General features: G+C 44.7%; 1 long non-coding RNA gene across 1 annotated transcript in view; it reads left to right on the top strand.

Annotated features, from left to right (window-relative positions):
* LOC141778303 (uncharacterized) overlaps window positions 1–12199 on the top strand; it is a 73671-nt gene that overhangs the window by 21282 nt on the left and 40190 nt on the right. The gene's annotated exons all lie outside the window — the stretch shown is intronic.

Genomic DNA, 12199 nt, shown 5'->3' with positions numbered 1-12199 from the left:
GGGACTGGGAGCATTTCAACGTCTCTCAACACGGCGACAACGAGCCGGCGGTTCGCAGCTAACGGTGCTAATATCGCTAATATGGATGTCACGGTGAGGAGATTCTCAAACTTGTGATAACACCGGTGTTACCGATTACATTTTCTACAAGAAAAGGTGGTGCTCATTATATGTAGAGCGCTTACTCTGATCTTTAACGTCGGGTGGCGGTGTGTCGGACCTCTCTGGTCCAGCTTTCACTGCGACAACACTGACTCCTGCTGCTCTGAGCTGAGACACTTTCACTTTCACATTGTAGCGTCCGTTGTCCGACTATGTATAGATAAGACGCCACTGATTCGCCAAAATGAACTAAATAGATTTTATTTCTATCAAAAATTACAAGTTATGTAATCGATGTATGCCCCAACACCATGTAACACCATCTAACACCATCCAACACCATGTAACACCATCTAACACCATGTAACACCATGTAACACCATCTAACACCATCCAACACCATGTAACACCATCTAACACCATGTAACACCATGTAACACCATCTAACACCGTCTAACACCATCTAACACCATCTAACACCATGTAACACCATCTAACATCATGTAACACCATCCAACACCATGTAACACCATCTAACACCATGTAACATCATGTAACACCATGTAACACCATCTAACACCATGTAACACCATCCAACACCATGTAACACCATCTAACACCATGTAACATCATGTAACACCATGTAACACCATCTAACACCATCTAACACCATCCAACACCATGTAACACCATCTAACACCATGTAACACCATCCAACACCATGTAACACCATGTAACACCATCTAACACCATCCAACACCATGTAACACCATCTAACACCATGTAACACCATGTAACACCATCTAACACCATCCAACACCATGTAACACCATCTAACACCATGTAACACCATGTAACACCATCTAACACCGTCTAACACCATCTAACACCATCTAACACCGTCTAACACCATGTAACACCATCTAACATCATGTAACACCATCCAACACCATGTAACACCATCTAACACCATGTAACATCATGTAACACCATGTAACACCATCTAACACCATGTAACACCATCCAACACCATGTAACACCATCTAACACCATGTAACATCATGTAACACCATGTAACACCATCTAACACCATCTAACACCATCCAACACCATGTAACACCATCTAACACCATGTAACACCATCCAACACCATGTAACACCATCTAACACCATCTAACACCATCCAACACCATGTAACACCATCTAACACCATGTAACACCATGTAACACCATGTAACACCATCTAACACCATCCAACACCATGTAACACCATCTAACACCATGTAACACCATGTAACACCATCTAACACCGTCTAACACCATCTAACACCATGTAACATCATGTAACACCATCTAACACCATGTAACACCATCTAACACCATGTAACACCATGTAACACCATCTAACACCATGTAACACCATGTAACACCATCTAACACCATGTAACACCATCTAACACCATGTAACACCATGTAACACCATCTAACACCATGTAACACCATCTAACACCATGTAACACCATGTAACACCATCTAACACCATGTAACACCATCTAACACCATGTAACACCATGTAACACCATCTAACACCATGTAACACCATGTAACACCATCTAACACCATGTAACACCATCTAACACCATGTAACACCATCTAACACCATGTAACACCATCTAACACCATGTAACACCATGTAACACCATCTAACACCATGTAACACCATCTAACACCATGTAACACAATGTAACACCATCTAACACCATGTAACACCATCTAACACCATCTAACACCATGTAACACCATCTAACACCATGTAACACCGTCTACCGCGGCAAGCCTAATCGCTAACAGTACAAACAACAGCAACAGTGCTGACAGAGATAACAGTGTTTACCTGAGGGGGAACCAGCTATTTAAGTATTTATTTATGGTATGATAAAGTCATGATTACAAAGCAACAATTAAAGTGAAAGTTCTAAAAACATTATCAGGTATTATTTATTAAGAGTTAATAAAAGACTGTTCACTGTGTCCGTTAAGTCAACTAAAGTCAGCGTCCTGTTGCTGGCGCTTGTGCTCGCTCTACATAGACATGAAGGAGCATCACTCAACACAGTGAGGAGACACACGTCAGCTAAAAGCACAATATCACTCTATATTTCAGCTGCTTGGCAGTAATGTTAGCTGACCAGCAGTTATTTCTGCACAAACGTCCACTGAACATTCACTAGATATTCTCAGAGCTAAACTAACTCTTCTGCAGTGTGGAGTGAGCAGCATGCACGTGAGAGGTGGAGAGAGAGAGAGAGAGAAGGAGCGCGGTGTGTGAGTGAAGGCAGCAGAGGAGCAGAGGAGCAGAGTACAGCAGAGACTCCGGTCCTGGAGACCAAAGCTACGGTCTCCCCCGCGTCCTCCGACCGCGGCCAACACTGTTTAACAGCTTCACTAGATACAACCAAGAGGTTTTGGTGCTTCACTGTAGTTTGTGTTGGAGTCTGAGTCTGAACAGCGTAGACACACGAGAGCGCACATGAGACACCGACCAGCAAGGATTTATACGTGTAAGAAGTTACAAACAGTCCCTTTAACAGTTAATTTTCTTCATCATATGTGGTGGTTTGATCATGTTTGGTTGACAGAGGCCTGCAGAGTAACATAAACTAGAAAGATGCACTCAGTAGAGTGCAGATCTCGGCCAGGTGTGTTTTTCACTCACACGTTTCACACAACAGATCAGTCGATGTCTGCACCGGCTCTCTGCCTCTCAGCTCCGTCTCACAGGCGTAACCACGACTTTACCCAGGCTTCAAGTCTACTGAGCAAACCGCTGTGTCTCTGGGCGCAGAGTAGCGGCTGAGAGGCAGCGATGCACTCAGCCGTCTCATGATCCTCCTGGCTGAGATAAAAAACCCACAACTGTCATCACTTTTCACATGTTGCTAAACCCTGATTGGTGCACGGACGTATATGGCATCACCTTTTTCCCACTCCAGCCAGCAGGGGGCGACTCCTCTGCTTCTATAGACGTCTGATAGAAGATGAGCTTCTACTTCTCTCTTGATTTATGACCTCAGTAAACATTGTAAACATGACTTTATGTTTCAAGTCTTCTTTAATACAGCATGATGTTCATTTAGTAAATGATGGTCCCATTTAGAGTCAGATAGACCATAAAGCAGGGGATGCTTTAGGGCGGGGCTACCTGCTGATTGACAGGCCGTAACCACGGCGTTGTCCGGTCTGGGAGTTGTCCGTGTTTTCATCTTACAACTTTAACCCTTTAATCACAGCGTGTTTACAGTTTAGGAAAGTTAATTGTAACATGTTGGGTTGCATAAAAATGTCTAATTCAGCGTTCGGTTGTACTTAGCTCCGCCCTCTGCTCTCACTTTTGGGTGCCAAAAACCAAGATGGAGACGATCAAAAACCAAGATGGAGACGATCAAAAACCAAGATGGAGACGATCAAAAACCAAGATGGAGACGGACAAAAACCAAGATGATGACGGACAAAATGCCGAATTTGAGGCGTCAAAATTTCTTCAGTACAGTCTATGTGTGGTATCCGTACTTTTACTCAGTACTAGTAGTAAGGATCTGAATCCTCCTCCACCACTGAGAACAAGAAGCTGATTGAGACAATACCCTTTCAGGGCCTTTCATTGTGAATGAGTTTAGTCAGAAGTTGTGGCGTTTCACTGTGGAGTGTCTCTGTTTAACTTTCCTCAGGTCGAGTCCCCGTCCTCCCAGGGCCGGTCCACAAACAGTCTAATAGCATCGCTGACATTGTAATTTGTGTGCATCCTGATGACTTGTTGCCCCGAGCTATTTGCAGTTTCCCAGCGAGCCCGGTGAAGGTCAGCGTGGTATCACAGCAGATGATAAAGACACACTCAATTGCTCGGACAATTGACAGTTGACACACACACACACACAGACACAAAGCCCGCTGCGTGCACTGCGTGCACTATGTGCACTGCGTGCACTGTGTGCACTGTGTGTAGACTGTATCTTTCCCAAATATTGCTCTCTTCTCTTCACATTGACACGGAGCACATCAGTGGGTTGTTTTTCCCTCCGGCACATGGAATGTATTTTCCGTATCAGAGAGTATTTAAGGGTCCTCTCGTTCATCTGACACATTGGTAACACGCTTTTAAGAGTGCGAAGCATATTCGTTATCTTGTTGGCTGTTAGCAGCATTGTTGAGACGCTGTAAATTGGCTTTTATCGTCCTGAATATGGAGAGTCAGTCAAAGTGATGTAACAGTCCGATAAATCACTGCACCACACATCCGGATGTTTAAACGGATGCATCTGCGGTTGTTGGAAATGAGAGAGTGCAATGATCTTCAGAACAAGGCTGCTAACACTCTTCAATACTTATTAAACTCCTACTGCTCGGAGTTTAGAAAACATTTCCTGACATTTCTCTGTTGTGATTTACACCTAGAACATCCGTCGGCAACCTTTACTATCAAAAACAGAACAAGATCTGTCTGGAGCCGCAAAACGTGATCATTGTGATGAAGGTAACACAGTTTATAGTCTAAGTATATAGAATATAAGTCTAATGCAGTGAGGGCCAAAGAGACAATGTACTACGAGTATTAGGGCCACATTGAGGGAAAAACATCTGAGATTTACACAATAAAGTCATAACTTAACGAGAAAAAAAGTCGTAATATTACGAGAATAAAGTCATAACTTTACAAGAAAAAAAGAAAATAACACGTAAAATTACTACTATATAATATTATGACTTTATTCTCTAGATCTCAGATTTATTTTTTCCCTCAATGTGGCCCTTATACTCCGTCGTACCGTCGTACCATAGACCTACAACAATGATCAATAAAAATGTAAACAAAAGAACAGTTATTCATTTCCATGTTTATAACTCCACAGGGAGCCTCTGGAGAGGAGCTGAAGAGATGTAGGTTGAAGAGACGCAGGTTGAAGAGACGCAGGTTGAAGAGACGCAGGTTGAAGAGACGCAGGTTGCTGACCGCCGATCTAGGAGATCCAAACTCAGCCATTACACACGACTAGATGCTCCTCAGGCAAGAAGGAGTTTATATGGAAGTGCTCGGGTCAAAACTAATCTCATATGGTAGTTTTCTTTTATGTTAAATATTCAAGCAGGCTAATTTAGATTAGGAACATAAAGAGCAAATTAAGAACACAGAGGCCAAAGTGACAGATGGAAAATTATCACAGCCATAATGATGAAACTTTTCTAGTTTAATTAACCGTGGTGTAATCTCCATATTCTGCATGCACTCCGTGTCCTCTGGATCAAAACAGACACACCCTTGCCTCGGTCTTCACTGAGTTTAAACCCAAAATCTGTTCTGTACGAGGAAACAATCTGTTACTCATCAACAACTTTCTACTTTCTCTTTGTTCAGTATATACCACGGAACATAAACCTTTGTCTGAGTACATTTGACACCTTTCTTATACATTTACAACGACTTATTTTGCAAGTTGAGTAAAACCCCGTCCTGCTTGTTATGGGCAGGTTCTGTTTGGCCCGCGGACGCATTACAAGCAGCTGCTCGCTGTGAAAGGTTTTGATGAATCCCACAATCAACTGGCTTTCATGTTAAACACCTTCTCAACCACTGTGAGATTAGAATTCTTCTCAGCCCCCCTTCAATTATTCATTGAATCTGGACGGACCTGAAAGGCACCGAGTGTGATAAAAAAGGCTGTTTGGAACATTTTGTGAGATCCGTTCCACCTGTTAAAATATCCCCACCTATTTCTTTTTTTTTCTATTTTAAGGGGTCTTTATAGCTTAATGATCTCACATTATGTGGCTGTGATGCAATTCCTCACAAACCTTGGTGCTGTTTTACAGAAATAGACCCTAAGAGTACTCCCGAGGGCTCGGGAATTAAACTAGACACTCGTATGCCTGATTTATGCTCTTGTGGCTGTGTGCGTTCTGTGCAGGCATCTCTCGGCAACGCCAGGAATACATATCACTGCGGCGGATTGTACGTAGCATGTCATTTCTTTTTGATTTGGACCCATGGTTTTCAAATCCTTTGCTTTCCTTTGTCCTTTGATTTATGTGATAGACATGATTCAATAGTTCCATATCCAAGTATCAGCCCAACACAACTCCATGGAGTTCACACTGGCTTTTCTGTTCAGGCTAAAGGCCTGTTTTACCACGGCATCAAGAAAACGCTTAGTTGCTGCTCTTTTCTTGACTCAGATTGATTTTAGTGATACTATTTACAGGTTTGCCTCAACGTGCACCTTGTCTAAACTTGACCCCTGTATGACTCAGCCCTGAGGTATGTCACTAATCATTGTACCTTATACAGCATGGTAGGATGGTCATCCCTCACTCTGCGGAGGATACAACACTGGAACACTTTAGTCTGTAAGATCATCGCTGGCAAACTTCTGACTTACTGAAGCCGGAAGTTTGTAATTCTCCAAAACAGTTATAATCTAAGGTCACGTAAATGGCTTCAGTTTAAAGTTCCTTCTATCAGTACAGAAGCTGGCAAAACAAGCCTGATCCACTACTGTCCTGGTCCTGGTCCTGGTCCTAGTCCTTGTGGAGGCAATTTCTGTGAAGAAGGACTCGAAAATCAAGAGAGAGTCTTTTAAAGGTTTAATAAACACTTGCAAGTGGGCAAACAACCATCAACATAAATGTTCAGGGCTGAGAGCCCTGAGTCTCTCCGTTTCGCGACATTTATACCCTTGCGTGTATGCTCACAGTCGTATATCTCACATTGTCTGTCTCGGATGACACTTCTGTCCTTTTTAGGGTTACTTGTCCTCAAATAGGCGCTACAAGTTCGTTGACTAGGCATGCAACACCAAAACAAAAATAGGCTTTAAGGGCAATGAGTGTCACCTGTCATGACCTTAGGAATGTGCAGACTGTTTCTATTTTTCCAGCACAGTCCTAGTCCTGGAACGATCTGCAGGCCAAGCTTCAACATGAGACCCTCATCTCTTTAAATGATTTCAAACATAGAATAAAGGAAGTGGTCACTGCTGGCTGCAGTTGTTTAGTTTAAATAGTAAACCCATGAGCAACATGCTGCCCTGTTAACGCTCTGTATGATGATGTCATGTATTTTGTCGTATCTATTGTTGCTGTCGTGATTCAATGTTGTCTTTATGTGTTGGATGCTGCTGTTTGACCCTGTCCTGGCTGGGTCTCATTTGTAAAAGAGGTTTTAATCTCAATGTGACTTCCTAGTTAAATAAAGGTTATGATGATGGCTGGAAAAGAAAATATGGAAGAGTTGGAGGATGATGAGGAGGAGCTCCCGTGCCTAGAATAAATAAGGTTTGTAACAGATGTGAGGTATTTGATTTACATTTACATTTTTCAGGAGGTGCGTCTCTGTACGAGCTTCTCAAACCATCTCTGTGGCTTTCTACGACCTTCTCGAACCATCTCTGTGGCTTTCTACGAGCTTCTCGAACCATCTCTGTGGCTTTCTACGAGCTTCTCGAACCATCTCTGTGGCTTTCTACGAGCTTCTCGAACCATCTCTGTGGCTTTCTACGAGCTTCTCGAACCATCTCTGTGGCTTTCTACGAGCTTCTCGAACCATCTCTGTGGCTTTCTACGACCTTCTCGAACCATCTCTGTGGCTTTCTACGAGCTTCTCGAACCATCTCTGTGGCTCTCTACGAGCTTCTCGAACCATCTCTGTGGCTTTCTACGAGCTTCTCGAACCATCTCTGTGGCTCTCTACGAGCTTCTCGAACCATCTCTGTGGCTTTCTACGAGCTTCTCGAACCATCTCTGTGGCTCTCTACGAGCTTCTCGAACCATCTCTGTGGCTCTCTACGAGCTTCTCGAACCATCTCTGTGGCTCTCTACGAGCTTCTCGAACCATCTCTGTGGCTCTCTACGACCTTCTCGAACCATCTCTGTGGCTTTCTACGAGCTTCTCGAACCATCTCTGTGGCTCTCTCTACGAGCTTCTCGAACCATCTCTGTGGCTTTCTACGACCTTCTCGAACCATCTCTGTGGCTTTCTACGACCTTCTCGAACCATCTCTGTGGCTTTCTACGAGCTTCTCGAACCATCTCTGTGGCTCTCTACGAGCTTCTCGAACCATCTCTGTGGCTCTCTCTACGAGCTTCTCAAACCATCTCTGCGGCTCAGCAGGAGCTCTGCGCAAGCTTTTCCACAGAAGTATAAATCAGGTATCACACTGCACAGATAGAAGGATAATGGAAATCCAGTATGTATCACATGTCAGGTGGTAGAAGTCAGAAGAACAGACACGCTCTGTGATTTTCTAACTGTAGCGATGAGTCAACACGTGAATGAAATCTATTTTTCAGTGATTCTCTTACAACAATGCTTTTCCTCTTTAGGGAAAAGTCAGCACCCCTCACTCCTTTCATACCCCCCCAAACATCTTAACACCTGTCAGTTCAGACTCATAATCAATAGAGAATCACAAAAAACTAACTTTGCACATTTCTCTGTTGGCGTAAAAATGCCAATCTTTAAAAAAAAGTAAATAAATCTTGTCATTCCGTGTGACAGAAATGTATCCGGTACACAAACATGCGTGACATTAGGTGTCCCCTCGCTGGCATTGTAATTCAGGATGAATCGTAGCCGCTTCCACATCTGCCTTGAATGGTTTCAAAGCACAGCGCGGTGTTACAAAGGCTGTATCATCTGACAACACACAGGCACTCACACGTTGACCAGGAGGTCTTGCTTTCTTCCAAACGTGCACTCTTCACTCTTTCACACAGAAATTCAATAACCGAGGTCAGGTAATGGCTGCTTTCATGTTTTAAAATCACTGTTTGTTGGTGGTGTGTAACCATGTGGAATAAAGCATTCGCTAAAGGTGTGGATATGATACAGGGTGCTGATCAGACATGGCTGTGTACCAGGTGCATTTACTTATGCAGGGATTGTAATTGCAAAGGGTTGTGGAGACAGGGTAGAGAATACAGCAATCTAAGCAGGTGAATTGGCAGCTTTGCCACGGCTGTGCTGAGCAGACTGCTAAATAAGGTTTTCTGTTGTCCAGAGAAAGAGCCGGGACCGTGGCAAGGGGAGAGAGAGAGGGAGGGAGAGAGAGAGAGAGAGAGAAGGGAGGCTGAGGAGGAGCAAGGGCAACCGAGGTAGGCAGAGAATGAGCAAGGGAGATAGAGAGACTGGGAGGGAGAGGAGGGAGAGAGAGACCGAGGGGAAGATAGACGGCGAGCACGGAGGAGTGAGGACAATGGGGGGGGGGGGGGGGGTGAGACGAGCACCTTAGAAAATCAAGCAGCCAGTCTATTCCCCGGAGAGGCAACAGGGCCGGCTGTGGCTGACTGATCCAGTGCTGCGCTGCACTGTGTGAAAGGGGCCAATAACAGGCTGAGTAATGGGATTGTGCCACTGCAGATTGTGTGTGAACAGGTTGGGTCCTTGGGTGTTCCCGCACGTCAGGTTAGCACTGGCCTGAATAAGACCGGACTGAACCAGAGCCAAGCCTTGCCTGTTGTGCTCAATATCTACTGGCTCAACCATTTGAGTTTTAAAGGATGAGGCTGGGGGCTATTCTATATTTTTCTTAGTGTTAACAAACCCCCCCCTGAAAAGATCAAATCCAACAATGAACCGATCCGACTAACCAGTATTACCTGATGGAGCTTATTGCTCTGTGCCGTAGAGCTCCTTTCATGTCAAAATACCAACAACTAAGAACCCATCAGTGAGCCGTTGTTGGACTGGGTGACATGTTCCTAGTGGCTGTGGCTCAGAGGGGAGAGCGGGTCGTCCAACAAACACAGGACTTTCAACCAGGAGACCGGTCTTTGAGACCGCTGTTACTGTCCTTTGAGTTATTTTGACTTTACGTTACGTTTGTGATGTGTTTTCCATACTTCTATTACGTTGTTTCCGTATGTATTTAACTTATCTTACGTACTTACTAGGGATGCACCGATACCACTCTGTTTCAGACCGAGTACAAGTACTTACATTTGGGTACTCACCGATACCGAGTACCGATACGAGTACTTCTCTGTGTCTAAAGAGCCTCGTTAACAGCCAGCTGGAGGGTGTGAGCGACACACGGCAGGCTGGGGAGTCCCGCATACGAGGCGGTGCGCCGCCACCGGCTCTAGGTCGGCTTGGGAAGGCTCGGGCGAAGGTGGCTCACGGGCGCAGCTTTACAGCGTTCCCCGCCCGGACCTCGCCGCACCGTGGACAGAGGGCTCGCTGCTCCCTCTCTCCACCACCGTAAAGTGGTATCGGTGCCGTTTTGTAAGTACGAGTACATGAGCACAGTATCGGACCCGATACCCGATACTGGTATCGGTATCGGTGCATCCCTAGTACCTAGGTACCTTATTTTAAGGTCAACCATGATGTTTTTCTAACTAACTGCAGCCGTTACAGTAGTTTTGTTGCGTGGCGTAAAAATTACGAGTGAAAAGAGGCGCACAACTGACACGGGAACAACACGGGAACATGCGTTCTCATGACACATGGAATGTTCTTGTAATGTCGTGCTCTTTCCCACGAGATCGGGAGTCATAATTCTGCGTTATACACGGCACGCTAGCTTCCTTAGCGGAGAGAGCAACAGCAGCCTGATCGACTGAGGGAAAGTCACACTGGACATCTGAGTTGAAATAATTCTGTCACACATAATGTGAAATCTGAATTTGAAGAAATCATTACAAACCGTCCCCCCCATGTGACTGTCTGTTTCTGTGTGTGTCAGCCTGTCTTAAGGGATAAGATCATCTTCTGAAGTGAGTCAATGGACCTCCATGTTGATGTGCGGTTTAGTTACTGTAGTTCACACAATGTCAGTCCGGATTAGAGCCACCACCGCTCAACGCCCCACACCCCCGCTTTGAAGCCCTCTTGCTCCACATCCTGCCGGTGCTTTAGCTCACATTTAGCACGTCCCATTGCATTAGTCTCACTCTGTCTCTCACCTTGTGGCTGAGCCCGAGCTGCTGCTGCCCGGCCATTTCCATTTCCTCGTTGCTTCTTTGATGTTTGTCCATCACGTCGTCCGTGTGAGTCCGTGTCAGAGTGCAGGAGTTAATTGTGCCGATGCGATTTTAGCGCCGCGTACCGCTGAGATCAGTGAATTCATTTAGTACTTATAGGTGTTGCTAATGCTTGGCTCGAAGCACAGATGAAGACGGTGGCGTACAAACAGCCTAACAAGATGAGTGCGTTGCCAAATGTATAGCTGTGTGCCATTTCTACACCAACACAAACTGCATTCTCGGTTCCAGATGATGAGTCAGAGGCAATACAAAATGAGGATTCTTTTTTTTTGTGAAATGTTAGCAGTGTTGATTTAAGATTATTCAAATGAACTTCCCACTTGCATGTTGAAAGGAGAATAATTCATCGGCTAGTCACCAAAGCCGTGATTACTGCTTGTATTCTGCTTTGAAACTGGTGTAACGATCTGTCTGTGGAGGAAGAGTCTCTGGCTCTTTCTGTTGGGGACTGCAGAGAGCACTAGAACTCCTTTAAAACACCACCATTTCTCCACCAGATTTCAAGCCTCTGACATCTCATTACTTTGGATTAACTAGTCACAAGTGCCACCTCTGACAGCGCTGAGGGGGCTACAGATGATGGCCTAAGGGTTTATTCATACCCTGTGGCACTATGCTGTCCTACCCTGCCAAGGTACTGAGGGATGGAGTGGAGCAAGTGAACACAAGAGTTTAAGTCTGATTTCAACTTGACCTTGTGCTTCTTGTTTGGAATATTTGTATTCCCTTTGATTTCCTTTTTCCTGTTCGCAGGTAACGGCAGAGTCGTTCATAGAGACTTTCTCTGTGCTTAACATTTCATTCTACCAAAGATATGTAATCTGTGTGGAGAAAAGTGGAACGCCGTATGAGATGAGATATAAATAAGATTTAGCTGAATACAGAAGAAAGTGGAGAAACAGATTAAGTTAACAGATCCACTCAATGCTCCGTGTGAATTACTGTAAAGAAACCGTGAATTGGGAACTTCCTGAAAAACGGCAACGTTCAGTCATCATCTCACGCTGAACTCACACCAGGCAGCTGCTTTCAGCGATAACGCTCAGATAAACCTGCCAAG

This window comes from Sebastes fasciatus, chromosome 12, assembly GCF_043250625.1.
Source record: "Sebastes fasciatus isolate fSebFas1 chromosome 12, fSebFas1.pri, whole genome shotgun sequence".
NCBI lineage: Eukaryota > Metazoa > Chordata > Actinopteri > Perciformes > Sebastidae > Sebastes > Sebastes fasciatus.
The sequence above is the reverse complement of the archived record's forward strand: the minus strand, read 5'-3'. Positions and strand labels throughout refer to the sequence as shown.